Source organism: Larus michahellis, chromosome 16 (genome assembly GCF_964199755.1).
Source record: "Larus michahellis chromosome 16, bLarMic1.1, whole genome shotgun sequence".
Lineage (NCBI taxonomy): Eukaryota > Metazoa > Chordata > Aves > Charadriiformes > Laridae > Larus > Larus michahellis.
The window spans coordinates 4,254,411-4,269,417 of NC_133911.1; positions in this window are offsets into that span (position 1 = coordinate 4,254,411).

A 15,007-nucleotide genomic window follows, 5' to 3' on the forward strand; every position below is an offset into this window, starting at 1 on the left:
GCTCCGTATTTCTCACTGCCAGGCTGAAGCATCCCCCTGAGAAGAGGAGAAACTGGGCAAGAAACTCATCGTACTGGGGGAAAACCCAACCAAACCATTTGGTAAATCAGTGCACAAAATAAACAAACTGCACAACTGATAAAAGTACGTAAATCACTGGGGGGTTGTCCAGGCTCTTTACAAGACAGCTCTTGTAAACCTTGGGGCTGGCAAAAACTTCCCTTGAACTAAGTGGAAAGCCAAGTAGCTCAGTCAGGCTCCGAAAAAAAACAAGAGATCTTGGAAAACTGACAGGGATTTACGCAGTGTTTGGGTTTTGACACCTCTGTGTGTGTTTGGATGGCATTTCCATGGTTTGCTTGTGGGAGGAGAGGAGAGGAGAGGAGAGGAGAGGAGAGGAGAGGAGAGGAGAGGAGAGGAGAGGAGAGGAGAGGAGAGGAGAGGAGAGGAGAGGAGAGGAGAGGAGAGGAGAGGAGAGGAGAGGAGAGGAGAGGAGAGGAGAGGAGAGGAGAGGAGAGGAGAGGAGAGAGGAGGCTGTGATACTTGGGATTAGGTGGTTACAGCAGCCAGGGGTTTCCTAAAACGTTGTGAGACCATCGCTAGCACTCTTCAGCTGAGCAACGCTGACCTTTAGACACCTGTTTAGCTCCCAGCCGTCGGCAAGCTCCAGCGATGTCCGCGGCATTTCTTACACATCTGAAGTTCGCTGCCTGGGTAAGGCTTTGCCTGATGAGGGCCCTTCCCTCCAGCCGCAGCAGCTGTCACATTTTCGACAGGACTGTAATTTTTTCATGTCCTTTGAAGATTTTTCCACCCCCCCACCCCAATTTTAACAACTCGTGGCGCAGGCAAATGAGCTTCTTTTAGGATGGGCTGAGTAACTCCGTGAAGGTCTCTCATTTATTGCACGTTATTGCCTCCTCAGGATGACTGTACAGACACTCCTGCTGCACTCAGCAGTTTCACGCCAGCATCTCTCTGCCATTTGACCCCAAAGCACTTCCCTTTCAAGATATTTGTTATTGCAGCTCCCGGCCAAGGCTATCACAAGTGTCGTACCTTCATTCTCCGGCTGCTTCCCTTGGTGGGGCCCCGGTGGGCAGGTGCTTGCTGAGAGCAGATCCTTTACGGTGTATCGGGCCAGGTATTCAAAAGTCGCACAATATAGAATCACAGAATGGTTTGGGTTGGAAGGGACCTTAAAGATCATCCAGTGCCACCCCCTGCCCTGGGCAGGGACACCTCCCACCAGCCCAGGCTGCTCCAAGCCCCGTCCAACCTGGCCTTGAACCCCTCCAGGGATGGGGCAGCCACAGCTTCTCTGGGCAACCTGGGCCAGGGGCTCACCGCCCTCACAGCAAAGAATTTCTTCCTCAGATCTCATCTAAATCTCCCCTCTTTCAGTGTAAAACTGTTCCCCCTTGTCCTATATCTCCCCTCCCTGATGCAGAGTCCCTCCCCAGCTTTCCTGGAGCCCCTTTAGGGACTGGAAGGGGCTGGAAGGTCTCCCCGGAGCCTTCTCTTCTCCAGGCTGAACAATGGGGATTCCAGGCTGAACACGGATACCCACGGCGTAAATACCGGCGTCTGCTCACCTCCGAGTGCAGCCAGGGCCCGAAGCAGAGCTCTTCATTCGCACCGGTTACGGCACCCACGTCAGAGCAGGAAACCCGCAAGATTTCAGGCCAAGCCTTCAAAGCAAATAGAAGACCGGTGTGAATTCCCCGGCAAAATGAAAAAGAGCCCCGATGAGAGACAGTGTCCCCGTCCCTGCTGGGGCTGGCCCCTGACGTCTTCCCCAGTTGCCTCTACGTCCACCGGCTGGTTTTTCTGCTCTGAGGCTCTCCAGCTCTGATAAGCTCCAAGACACGTTTTAATGTGGTTTCCCCACACACACACTTTTCTCTTTTAAGTTAATCCCTCTTGGTGGTTCCTGACATTGTCAAATGGCTTTTGTGTACTGTCAGGAAAATCTCTTGATGTAGCTACGGAGCAGCTGCTAACAAGTTGCCCCTGGGATCCCACATCTATGAGGCTGTCTGCCTGTATAATGATTTTCAAATAAGTAAATCTATTAATGAGATCTTGGTGGGCGTGGGGCTGAGGGCCGGGGAGCCGGTCCCTATGGAAGGACCCGCAGAAGAGGGACCAGCAGCAGGTTCCCTTTGGCCATGATGGGCAGTGCAGCATCACTTGGGAGACATAGCGCTGGGGGACACAAGCCACTTGGATCAGTGGCCACCACTGCCTGCAGCCCAGGTACACGGCAGCGCCCCGCACAGCCCCTTCCCCTTAGTTATGGGGGAAAGGGAAGGAGCAAATGGGGATCTGTCACATGCTGTAGATAAGATTCAAGAGATGAACTCAAGAAGTCAGCCCCTTCCTGCCCAAATCAGGATGGCAGCCTTAGTACCGAGTTAAAAAATCAGAGCTGGTCTTCGGGATTTATCAATGCAAATCTCATCATAGAATCACAGAATGGTTTGGGTTGGAAGGGACCTTAAAGCCCACCCAGTGCCACCCCCTGCCCTGGGCAGGGACACCTCCCACCAGCCCAGGCTGCTCCAGGCCCCGTCCAACCTGGCCTTGAACCCCTCCAGGGATGGGGCAGCCACAGCTTCTCTGGGCAACCTGGGCCAGGGGCTCATCGCCCTCATCCTACTTTCCTGTTTTAAATTTGAAGGTTTAGGATCACGCTGTTGAGGAAAGCTTGGATCCCGGTAGCTCCTAAACCTTTGGGCAAAACTAACAAAACTAACTGGCCCAGGTTGCCCAGAGAAGCTGTGGCTGCCCCATCCCTGGAGGGGTTCAAGGCCAGGTTGGACGGGGCTTGGAGCAACCTGGGCTGGTGGGAGGTGTCCCTGCCCAGGGCAGGGGGTGGCACTGGGTGGGCTTTAAGGTCCCTTCCAACCCAAACCATTCTGTGATTCTATGATGAGATTTGCACATATTCACATGGCTCCTGGAGACACGAGTATAACAGCCCGAACCACTGAGCCTCACAAGCGCTGTGCTGCGACAGCAGGGGAGGAGGAACTCAGCCTGGACACATCCAATGCCCGCACCCCGGTGCGCGACGGGGATGAAGGGCTGCAGTCGCACGGGGAGGTGGCCGTTTTGTGCCCGTATGGGGTAGATCAGAGCAGAGTCTCCAGACTCAAGGGACTCTGGTGAAGCCCCCGTGGGTCTGACCCCAGCACACGGGTACTTTCCCCCCCCCAAGTCAGCCACGAGCCCCTGCCCTGGCTCCGTACAAGGGGGAGGCTTCATGCTGGCAAAGATGGGCTTGTTTTAGCCTCGCGAGAGGGACGGGGTATCAGCACAGCACACAAACACACACACACAGGTGCCATCTCCCTGTGTCTTCAGCGGCCGTGAACCTCCAGCGTGGTTTAGGACTTAACCTAGCAACCTCTCAGCTTGGAGGCGAAAGCATCCAGTGAACCACAATGACTCTTTTAATTAAAAAAAAAAAAAAAAAAAAAAAAGGAAGAAAAAAGAAGCAGAAAGAAAATTCAGCGTGAACTTCAGGGCAAATGATCCTCCATTATCAAATCCCATCTTAAAAAGTGCATGGGGCTAATTGAATTACTCTTGCTGGATTTCTATGTAGCCATGAAGGCTTCTTAATGTGGATTGATAGCATAAATCTGTTCTCCATTGAGGAAAAAGTGAACACTGGCCCCTGACATCTATCTTTCTTTCCAGAAATCCCATCTAACTGGACGTCTCCCTAGGCCACTTCCAAGAGAAAGATGTCTCTATCCATTACCCCTGACACGCAGCAGCAAAAGGAAGTGAGGTTCGTTCACATCTAATTACTCCCATTCCTGGATTTATTACAATCATGCCAGGATTAATTGAGAAAGTAAAAATGCTTAGTTGGGTGATCAATCTTCTCCGAGTTACTTACCTTGTCACTCGCTAATAACTGTAAAATAAAAATGCCCCTCTTCGCTGCATCTCAGCAAATGGATTTCTATAATACATCGCTAGGAATCTTTAAAAGGCATTTGAAAGCAGTAAGGAGACAAATTGGATTAGCTGGAGAGAAAGTGCAACCGAAGCATTTTTTTATATTTTTTTTTTTTTCATTACCATAAAGCAGAAATTTCAGCTCCCCGACGCTCAGGTGGCAACGCAGAGACTGTGCTCACCCCTGCGACGGGCTCAGGGATGCTGGCGGGAGCTATGGGGCAGGCTTTGGTACGGGGGGGGGGTCACGGATACAGCCGTGGGGGGCTGAAGAATACTCCGAGTGAAACACAAAGAGCCTATCCTGGTTTAAAGACCAAGGGTTTTTTTGACACCAGAGATACATGTTCTTACGGGCTGGGGGTTTCGCTCAGCTGAATCCGGACATACCCAGTCGCTGCTCTCATCTTGCCCGCTCCCCGCCATCGAGCCGTAGGATGGCCCGGGTTCAAATAGACCTTTCAGATCATCGAGTCCGGCCATCAACCTAACTCTGACAAAAACCACCACTAACCCATGTCTGCCCGGCCTTTAAATACCTCCAGGGATGGCGATTCCACCACTTCCCCGATTCCACCATGGGGCTCCCTGGGTTGCCCCCGTGTGTCCTCGGGAACCAGGACAGCTATTTTATTTTAAATCTCCTAGCTAGCAAGGCCTGGTTTCCCCCAGATGGCCACCCTGTGTCCAGGCAACTCAAAGGATGCTAATATCTTTGAGACCAGTCCTCTCGAATTTAGCCCAACCTTTATTGCAAGAAGCCCACAAGATGCACGGCGCTAATAACCCAGCCCCCTCCTTTCACAAAATCGTGGCCGAGAGAAACATCCCATTTTCCTTCTGCGAGAAGCTTTTTAAAATACCAAATACCCAGGAGGTCCCGCAGCCCAGACAGTCACAGTTGGTACCATCGCATCCCCTGGGCCGGGTAACGCGCTGCCCTGGGTGTGCCAGCAGGATCCCAGCTGCAGTCCCTGGATGCGGAGAGATGCAGGAGAGCTGGGATAGAAAGCATCGAGGATGCTGGGAATCAGGACTCCAGCTGAAAGAGAAGAGATTAAGATTCAGGGCATGCAGGGACCCGGGTTTTTTTTTGGTTTGGGTTTTTTGTTTGTTTTTTTTTTTTTTCCCCTTTCCCTCCCTTTTTGGAGGAGCCAAGGTTTTAGCATTCGGTTGGAGGGCCCTTGGCAACCCCTGCAAAGCTGCTGGTGGGCCGGAGCTGCTGCCCGGCTCCTCTCCTCCGACAAAAGGTCTGCGTGGTGCCCAGCGAGACTGCGGGGCTGGAATGTCCCCCGGGAGGGACCCAGCCCTCCCGCCTCCTGGTTTCACACTCCCCTAAACTCATTTCATAGTTAAAGGCAGGATTTATTGGACCAGACTCTCGGGGAGATAGAGGCTTTTGTGTTGAATTTTATCCAAAACAGTTAATGCAGCTGCCGCTGTTGCCATTAGCGTGGGCAAAAAAAAAAAAAAAAAGAAAAGAAAAAAAAAAGAGGAAAAAAAAAGAGAGAAAAAAAGACATTGAAACTATCAGCTCTTAAAAGATTTCTTCTTCTATCCGAAAATCAATTTCTCAGTGCACACGCATCGAATGACCAGGAAATATTTCATCCTCTCGGTGCCAAGCTGAGAGAAGCCAGCGCTGGGGCGATGCTGCCTCGCATTGAATCTCCCAAACGCTCTCCCCAGCCTTCATTATTCCGAGCACATGCTTGGAGCGGGGACTGGGGCTGAGTTAACCTCTTGCTGCCTGCTCTTGCAGGGCAGAGCGAAGGGATGCTGCTGAGACAGAGCAGGGCCACCCAGCCCTTGGGCACCTGGGCATGTCACTGCCCTTCCTTGTCTTACCTTTCCCAGGGTGTAGATGGGAGATAATATCGAGGATGCCGTCCTCTGGATGCAGCTCTAAGTGAATCTTGATGGCTCATCAGACTGGTGCGGGCAAGGCAGGGGGGCACCAAAGGAGGAGCTGCCAAGCATGGCTGCCGGCAAGGGGCATCGGGGATGTCCTGCTTCAGACTACTTTTAATCGAGCAAGATCCCGAACGCCGCTTGACGTCCTTCTCCATCAAATGTTTCTTTGAGTCTGCAGGGCACGAGCTGAGGGCTGTGTGGTGGGAACCCGTGCCCAGCTTAATGCCTGCTGGCTGAATTGAGGTCCTGCAGGGAGAAGGGGCAGGAGACCCAGGAGCGGAGGCTGTGGTCCGCCTCCTGGCCAGGGGATGAGCTGTTGGTAGGAATCTCTTCCCAGTAATGCAGCAGCCCAAGCTCCAAGTCCTCAGGCAGAGCCCAGCTGGAGCTGGAGTGCGTTGCCAGAGCCATTGCCAGCCCAGGGTCCTGCTGTCCCCAGCAACACGGTCAAAGAGGATGGAAGAAGGCAGCCTGCTCTCCGAGTGCCCCTGCCCAGCTGGCGCCTAACGGACTCGCCAGAATTCTCCTTTCCCCAGATCTGTCTGTTGGATGCACTGCAAAGAGCTGGAATCCAAGTAAAAGGCCTGGCGTCATCAAAAAGTGACAAGGGAGGGAGAGAAAAATTAGCCTGAGCTGAGGGGAGAGTCAGCATCAGGCCATGTACCAGGCTGTGAGAGATGGATGGGGCAGGAGCGATGGATGGACACAGCGTCGTGCCTCTCCCCAGCCCCACACACCTTGCTGGCGGGGCTTTGGCAGCCCCCTGCCCCCCACCCTGGCCAAAGCAACCACCGCTCCCACAAAGCTGCCGTATTGGAGAGCTGAGCTCCCTTTCACACCTTTCTCTTTGCAGCTGCTCCGTGAAGCGGCTCCTGCACAGTCACACGCGCCCTTGTCACCCTAGGAAGCACCGGCAACACTAGGCAACTGATAATGATAAAGGAATGAAGGAAACGATAAAGGAATGAAGGAAATTCCAAGGGCTGGAGCCCCTCTGCTGTGAGGACAGGCTGAGAGAGCTGGGGGGGTTCAGCCTGGAGAAGAGAAGGCTCCGGGGAGACCTTAGAGCCCCTTCCAGTCCCTGAAGGGGGCTACAAGAAAGCTGGGGAGGGGCTGTTTGCAAGGGCATGGAGCCATAGGACGAGGGCCAATGGTTTAAACTAGAGCAGGGCAGGTTTAGATGAGACATCAGGAAGAAGTTCTTCACACTCAGGGTGGTGAGACACTGGCCCAGGTTGCCCAGAGAGCTGTGGGAGGCCCCATCCCTGGAGACATTCAAGGCCAGGCTGGATGAGGCTCTGAGCAACCCGATCTAGTTACAGATGTCCCTGCTCACTGCAGGGGAGTGGGACGAGATGGCCTTTAGAGGTCCCTTCCGACCCAACACATTCTATGAAATGATAAAGGAATGGAAGAATTGATAAAGGAATTCTGTGGCACAGCATCCACCAGGAAGATGCTTTCCCCTCCAACCTCCTTTGCTAACCCAGCCTGAGGCGAGGACACCACAGCCGTCGTCCTGGAGCCCAGCAGGTCTCTTCGCACCATATAAATTGCTGCATCCATGGGCGGGGAGCAGTCAACCCCCTCCCTCTGGCAGGGCAAGAGCCTGTCTAATGGATGCACGGCCATGGGGCCACTGCAGCAAGAGGCTGCCAGCAAGGAACCGCCTTCACGCCAAGGCAACTCAGCTTGCTGCAGGGAGCAGGAGCCGAGCCAAGGAGCCCAAGACAGCAGGGATGGGGACTGAGCCTCCATATATTGTGTCATCTACTTAGGGCCTGTCAGGGGAACCACATTCCGACTGCCTTTGGCAGCAATAGGCAGCGCCTTTCAATTAAACAAAGTGCTTCAGTGAATTGCCGCCTCATCCATTAGGCTCATCTGACTCAGGCGCTTGCAGACTGTCTGCTCCCCATTGCACTGCATTTGGGAAATTGGTTTCTAAAAAAAAAAAGGGGGAAAAGGGGGGGAAACCAAGGGGGGAAAAAAAAAAGCAGAAACTAAAAGGAAAGGATTAAGTCTGTGCAAGGGGAAAGAAATCACCCCCTCCATGACAAACCAGATCCTGCAGGCTGGGCGTTTAGCTCTCTAACAGCAGAGGCAGCCGGTGGCAAACGGCCGCAATGTTCGGGTCAGGGGGAAAAACCCAGCAATATTTTCAGCCGAGTCGGGCAGGCAGGGAGGCACAGGACGCCAAAGCAGGTGACGTTGCGCGTTCAGGCGTGTGGGCCTCCCCTTCCGTGGGTGCTGTCACTTCCCGCGGCGTGGGGCGGCACAGGGCTGGCGGGTCCTGGGCGATGCTTGCGGCAGGGCGCGAGGTCCACCTGCCCTGAGGAGCATCTCAGCCCCTCGGTGGGCTGAGGAGGGGTTGTCCCTAAGCCACGCTGCCCTCAAATCAGATGGCGGGTACAGAAAAAAAAAAAAACAAACCAACAAACCCAAGTCCTGCTCTTTTCCTGGAGTCATAAAAGTTTTCTTTGTTAGGCAATAGCTGGAAAACAGCTGCTCCCGAGCTGAGGGCTTGTTCAGACACATAATCCTCGCTAAGGAGCCAGGCCATTGACGAGGGTGAGCGGCTCTGTGCTGAGATCTCACAACTGAGCGGCTCCTCGTGTCCTGGCTGTCTCAATGCGCCCATGCTCTCGGCTGCCAAACCGGAGGCAGCGGGGACAGTGCGTGCATTCACCCCCCCCGGGGACGCCGGGCTGCGATTAGGTCCCTGGCAGGCAGCTGGGTGACGGGGACACCCCCCTGACCCGGCACTATCACCGCGGGGAAGCCAGCAGCCCCTGCCAGCAATGGCTGGGCTCTGCTGGGAGAGCTGGGCTCTGACAAGGGTAGGCCACTTGCCAAATGGGCCACAAGGGTGGAGATTTTGGGGGCAGGAGGGAGGAATGGTGAACAGCCCCGGTGTGTGTCTGGGGCTGGAGGAACTGACTGCAGCCGCCGCGGCTCTGCCCCCGCTAAAAGGAGGGCTCCGGGCTCTTCTCACCCCCTTCCAGAGCTGTGGAGAGCACGAGGAATAAGACGCTGCATTGCAGAGCTGTCAGAACTGGGGCTGACCCCGTCTTACTGGTCAATAAGGTAGAACGAAAGTAAAATGTGCCAAGATAGTGCAGAAACAGGCCAGAGCCAGAAGTTTTAAGTCTTTTGTGGGGGGAGGTAAGGGAAGCTAATGGGTCTTGTTGCTCTTGGTTTAGCAGTTCAAATCCAAGGTCAGGCCTGGGACCAGAGATTTGCCCAGGGCTTGCTTTTAGACTAGTCAGGCAGGATTTGTTGCAAGCAACTTAACTCTGTTTTGGCTTTATAATTCAGTCGGTCAAAGCTACTTTTGGAAACCATGAGTGCCCTGGATCCCTCCACAGGAAGCAGGAGATGTCTCCCTCATGGATGCTGAGAGCTACAAGAGCAGCAATGGCAGCGCCGACCTCAGCCTGGCGTAACCCAGCCGCTTCTCCCTGGCAAAGCACTATTATTAATTGTACTTACGCTTATTATAGCCAGCGTGGCCAAAGCAGGTTTGCTGGTGCTGGCCCCTGGACAGAAACAGGGCTCACAAGTCTCAAACCTTAGAAGTCCTCTCGCATCACTCTGATGCCCTGTTATTACAAGACCTGCTTCACCTCAAGCCAGAGCACCCCTCCAGTCAGGACCAGTTTGAAGCCAAGCCAATCTTTCCTCCGGAGCTGTGGTTTTCTCCCAGCTCCGGTGGTCTGGGGAACGTCAGTCGTGCTGGCAGGAAAGAACAAGAAGAGCTGTAGGGTCTGGAAGCAACATCTCTCTCCCCTCACCTCCCACCAGTGTGGGGACAAACACTGCTGAAGCCAAGGGAGATGCTTCAAAATGAAACCAATCCCAGTGCTGGTCCTGGGTCGAGGATCAGAATCACAGAACAGTGGGGGTTGGAAGGGACCACTGGAGATCACGCAGTCTCACCCCCTGCCAGAGCAGGGTCACAGGAACGCGTCCAGGCAGGGTTGGAATGTCTCCAGAGACGGAGGCTCCACCACCTCTCTGGGCAGCCTGTGCCAGGGCTCTGCCACCCTCACAGCAACGAAGTTCCTCCTCATGTTGAGATGGAACTTCCCATGGTCAAGTTTGTGCCCATTACCTCTTGTCCTGTCTCCAGGCACCACTGAGAAGAGCCTGGCCCCATCCTCCTGACACCCACCCTTGAAGTATTTATAAGCGTTGATAAGGTCCCCCCTCAGTCATTTTTCCAGATGAAGAGACCCAAATCCCTCATCCTTTCTTCATCAGAGAGGTGTTCCAGTGCCCTCAGCATCTTGGTAGCCCTTTGCTGTCCGGTCTCCAGCAGTTCCCTGCCCTTCTTGAGCCGGGGAGCCCAGAACCAGACCCTGTGCTCCAGATGTGGCCTCCCCAGGGCAGAGCAGAGGGGGAGGATGACCTCCCTCCACCTGCTGGCCACACTCTTCTTGGTGCCCCCCAGGATGCCGTTGGCCTTCTTGGCCATCAGGGCACATTGCTGGCTCACATGTTGTTGCCTGCTGTGGCCAGGCAAGTCCCCCTCACTTCTCTCCCACTTGTTTTCATCGGGACCTTCCACTTCATTCCTCCCCTGGCCAGGGAGATGGTTCCACCGAAGGTGGGTCCCTCTCACAAGTGCTGTCCCTGGGTCAGCCAACGCTTGGAAGAAAATCAAGGCTGAATTCGCAAAAGTCAGACAGGAAAAGAACGTTCAATTAAAAACACAATAAAAGTAGGGCTGACCCAGGAGAATTGCTACAGCTAAAGTAAAAGGCTGGCTTGAGGCTTTGGCAGCAGGAAAGCTTCTATGAAATGAAATGCCATAAACCTTTACCAAGGGGGGAACAATAACAGCGCCAAGATGCAGCACTTAGATATTACTCGCACTGATTGAGTTACGGAGTGGCTATTGCAATGCAGCCTCAGCGACAGAAAGGAGGAAATCAGGCCCTAAGTAATTAACATGCCGGAATGGGGAGGGAGGGGGGGAACTCAGGAGAGGAGAAGGGAGGAGCCAGGAGGACAGGAGTGTGGCTTTCTACCACTGCATGAGCACCAGCCCAACCTCCTCCTGCTCCCCAGCAGGATTTCCCAAATAGACGATCCACCACAGAGCAGCACGCGATGGCGAAAGGCACTTAAGAGAGTCTCAGCCCGTTCCCCAAGAGCAAAGCCCGTGGCAAGCGCAAGCGGCTCAGATCTTTCTCCAGCATCGTAGCCACGGGTTCTCCGGCATGGGGGAGACCGGGCGCACAGAGGCAGCTTAGTGATTCTCGTCCCGGTGTTGTTGTGGGCTGACGAGACCCAGACTTTAGGGTAAGGCTGGTGTCACACTGCCTTGTTCTGTCCCCTGGCGCTGGCTGCCAGCAGAGCAGGGCGCAGCCCCTCACGTAGCACCCGGTCCTGCTCCCTTCCCGCAGACAGGAGGTGGCTTTTCCAGCTCTAGTGCCCTGCGCTAGGGTGAGCCTTTCTGGGCCGCCATCCAGCTGCGCGGCTGGAAGAGAGAGACAAGCGCAGAGCATCCCTTTGTGAGTGAGCTGAAGCTCGCAGGGCCCTGGGCTATTTGCCTTTCCAATTAACCAGCCTGTCTCCTTGCCAAGAGCTGACCCTGCAGCCTGCCCAACAGCCGATGGCCATGGGTGGCCGTCAGGCTTTGAAGTGTTCCCACTCAAACCTTCGGTGCTCTGCTGAAAGCCCTTCTTCACCCCTTTGGCACCCCCTAAGCACAAAGCCACATTGTTTACCGGCTCAAAACAGCGAGATGAGCGAGTTGCCCTCCCATGGGTTTATCCCCGCAGGGCGCAGTGGGAAGTGCGGTGGTACTGACATGAGTAGAGCCATCACTGGCATCAGAGGTGGGATGCAATGCCAAGACTGGTCTGTGCTGCTGGGTCTCTGGTCCCACCTGCTTCTCAGGTGCCCTGCAAGGCAGGCCTAAGGTGTTATCTAAGCCAGCCAGGCTGGAGGTGTTGTCCCAATAAAAATACCAAGGGTTTCTTACCAACTGCTTTCTTGCTTGCATAGAATCACAGAATGGTTTGGGTTGGAAGGGACCTTAAAGACCATCCAGTCTCAGCCCCTGCCCTGGGCAGGGACACCTCCCACCAGCCCAGGCTGCTCCAAGCCCCGTCCAACCTGGCCTTGAACCCCTCCAGGGATGGGGCAGCCACAGCTTCTCTGGGCAACCTGGGCCAGGGGCTCACCACCCTCACAGCAAACAATTTCTTCCTCATATCCAACCTAAATCTCCCCTCCTTCAGTTTGAAACTGTTACCCCTCATCCTGTCATTACACTCCCTGATCCAGAGTCCCTCCCCATCCTTCCTGTAGCCCCCTTCAGGGACTGGAAGGGGCTCCAAGGTCTCCCCGGAGCCTTCTCTTCTCCAGGCTGAACCCCCCAACTCTCTCAGCCTGTCCTCACAGCAGAGGGACTCCAGCCCTTGGATCATCTCTGTGGCCTCCTCTGGCCCCGCTCCAACAGGTCCATGTCCTTCTTGTGCTGAGGGCTCCAGAGCTGGACACAGTACTGCAGGTGGGGTCTCACCAGAGCAGAGCAGAGGGGCAGAATCACCTCCCTCGACCTGCTGGCCACGCTTCTTTTGATGCGGCCCAGGATGCATGAAGCAGTGGAGAAAAGCTGGGAAGAAGCTTAGGCAGAAAATCACAGCCAGCCACTGGAGGAGACATCCAGCCCCAAGCCTGGGACGGGGTCCTTCTGCTCCTTTGCCCAAGTGAGCGCACGTCCTTCTTCCCAGCCTTTCCCTGGCTGGGGAAGGTTTTTTTTTTTTTTTTTTTTTGCTGCAGGAAAGTGGCCTCTCGTGGATGAAAGCTGCGATGCACCGTGCGGCGGCTCCGCACGGAGCGCATCATCCCGGCCCCCCGCATCCCGCGGGAGCCGGGGCCGGTCCGGCGGTACCCACCGGCACCTGGCCCCGGCCCCAACGCCTGGCACAACCTCTCTGCCACCGGGACCCCAGAAGGGATGCGAGCAGGGAATCCTGCACACCGTGAGCCTCCTGCCATGCCGCCAGCACCGGGAAGGGGCCGGCAGGGGGCACGAGTGGCCCGCGGTACCGGGGTACCGCGGGGGAGCCCCAGTCCGGCATCGCCTCCCTGCGCTCCAGGCTGCCCCGGAGGGATGGAGGGGACTTTATCGCCTTTTGCATCCATGAAGCTCCAACGTTAGGTCAGCCACCTTATTAAACCATCAGAAAGGACGTCCAGTCAGCAGGAGACAAACTGGTGGAGTCAACGAGCCGTACTGGGACAGCTCTGGCTGAGCATCGCCTGCCTCTGCGCTCCCAGACCTGCTCGCTGCTTTGTGGAGGGAGGGCGTTTGCTTTGTCCAGGTTGGAGTGGAAGGAGAACGCGGCCGAGCCCTGCATTCTGAAATCGTTTTGTCCCGAACAGTGGGACAGTGCTCTGGGAAGAAGGTTCCTGCTGGTGATGTTGCCGCTCGTCGCAGGGCATCTTTGGCGAGGATGATCCAGGTTGCAGCAGCCGTCAGTGGGAAGACACGATATGCCACCAGCATTCTGCTGTCCCAAAAGTTCCCAGTACCTCCCAGCAGCGCGAGTGCTAGAGGGTGGTCAAAGCACAGGGCAGGGACACGACCGTCCTGCACATCCCAAGCGAGCCAACAGCAGAGCTCATTAAAGCACAGCTCACAAGACACTGTCATGCCATGTGCCTGCCCCTTGCCGGGGTGCGCAGCGCCTAAAGAAAACACACTGGGTTGCAAAACACAAATATTTGGCACAAAGGAGTACTTCGCTGTTGGTTCCAGACCGCGGTGACATTCCAGCCTGAAAGCTCCTGTGTTGGCATTTCTAAGAAAGCGCCACAATTTCTTATCCTTCCCTCCTCCCCTGGCACAGCCAGCTGCCAACTGGGATGAGGGACCGCGGTCCCGTAAGGGGGGTGATGTGGTGGGAAGGGGCTGGCGCTGCCAAACTGGAGAAGGATCAAACCTCAGTACCCAACCCGGATCCCACCCCCCGCCCCCCGGCACAATACGGGCCGGCCCCGCTATTGTCTGGGGGAGGCAGAAGGGGTCCATAGCAAATATTATTCTGCTGGCTGAGATTCATCAAGTCGGTGGCTCGCTCATGGGCATAGAGTCATCAAAGCGTCCATCAGCGCTAACCGGCACTGACAGCCGCACAGCGGGAACAATGGGGCCATAACACTTATTAATCATATCCCTCCCCATTGAACCCGACCCATCAATCAGTCGCCTTGGTCTTGTACTTTGAATTCCCCAAGCGGCGAGCTGCCGATCCCATGGCTCTCCCGGTGGGGGACCAGACGGAGGGACACGCCGTTGCTGGAGCAACGCTTGCCGCCGTTTCCTGTTTCCCCAGATGTCAGCCATGTGTTTCCATAAGAACGGGGATTGTCCCCGAACCAGATGGAGCCACAGGGCGCTTTCACGGGCACTGCGGCAGCTGTGGCAGCCCCTCGCACACAGATGTTGTCGTGCATTCCCTTACCTTGGCTGTCCCCGTATCCTGGTTGCCGTTCTCGCTGGCCTGTGCTCACTCTTGCCGGCCTGTGCAGTAGCACGGGAGGAACACGCAGGTGCTTCTAAGAGCCTCCAAAATGCAATGACTCCTCACAACACCTCACGGCCGGTCTCCGTCCCACCTGCAGATCTCCAGCTGAGGGTGCCACAGAGCACTGGGATGCAGATACTGAAATATCTCCTTCTTCACAACTTCCACCTGCAGCGGGGACGGGGGGCTGGATATCCATTTGTCAAAGCTTTGGGCCTTTCCAAGAAACTGGAAGTTCTGGTCCCGCAAAGCTTCAGCCCATCTGCATCAAATAGCCCAAGGTCAGGCTGAGTAACGCATCAAAGTGTGGAAGTACGAGGTCTGACTAAAGCTTTTTTCAACACAGGCATTCAGTTTTGCCTTTTTTTTTTTTTTTGTGTGTGTCCCTTGGCTCTGGAACCACTCCCTCCGTGTGGTCGAGACATATGAGGAGCACATTGCATGGGAAATGGCACAAGCTCCCCACGTGGATGGCTCCAGCGCTCCCCAGGGGAGCAAAGGACAGTCCAGGCGCAGCCGGAGTGCGCTGCCGGGGCTACTGTTTGCCTTATTGAGCTGGTCTACGGCCGCCTGCT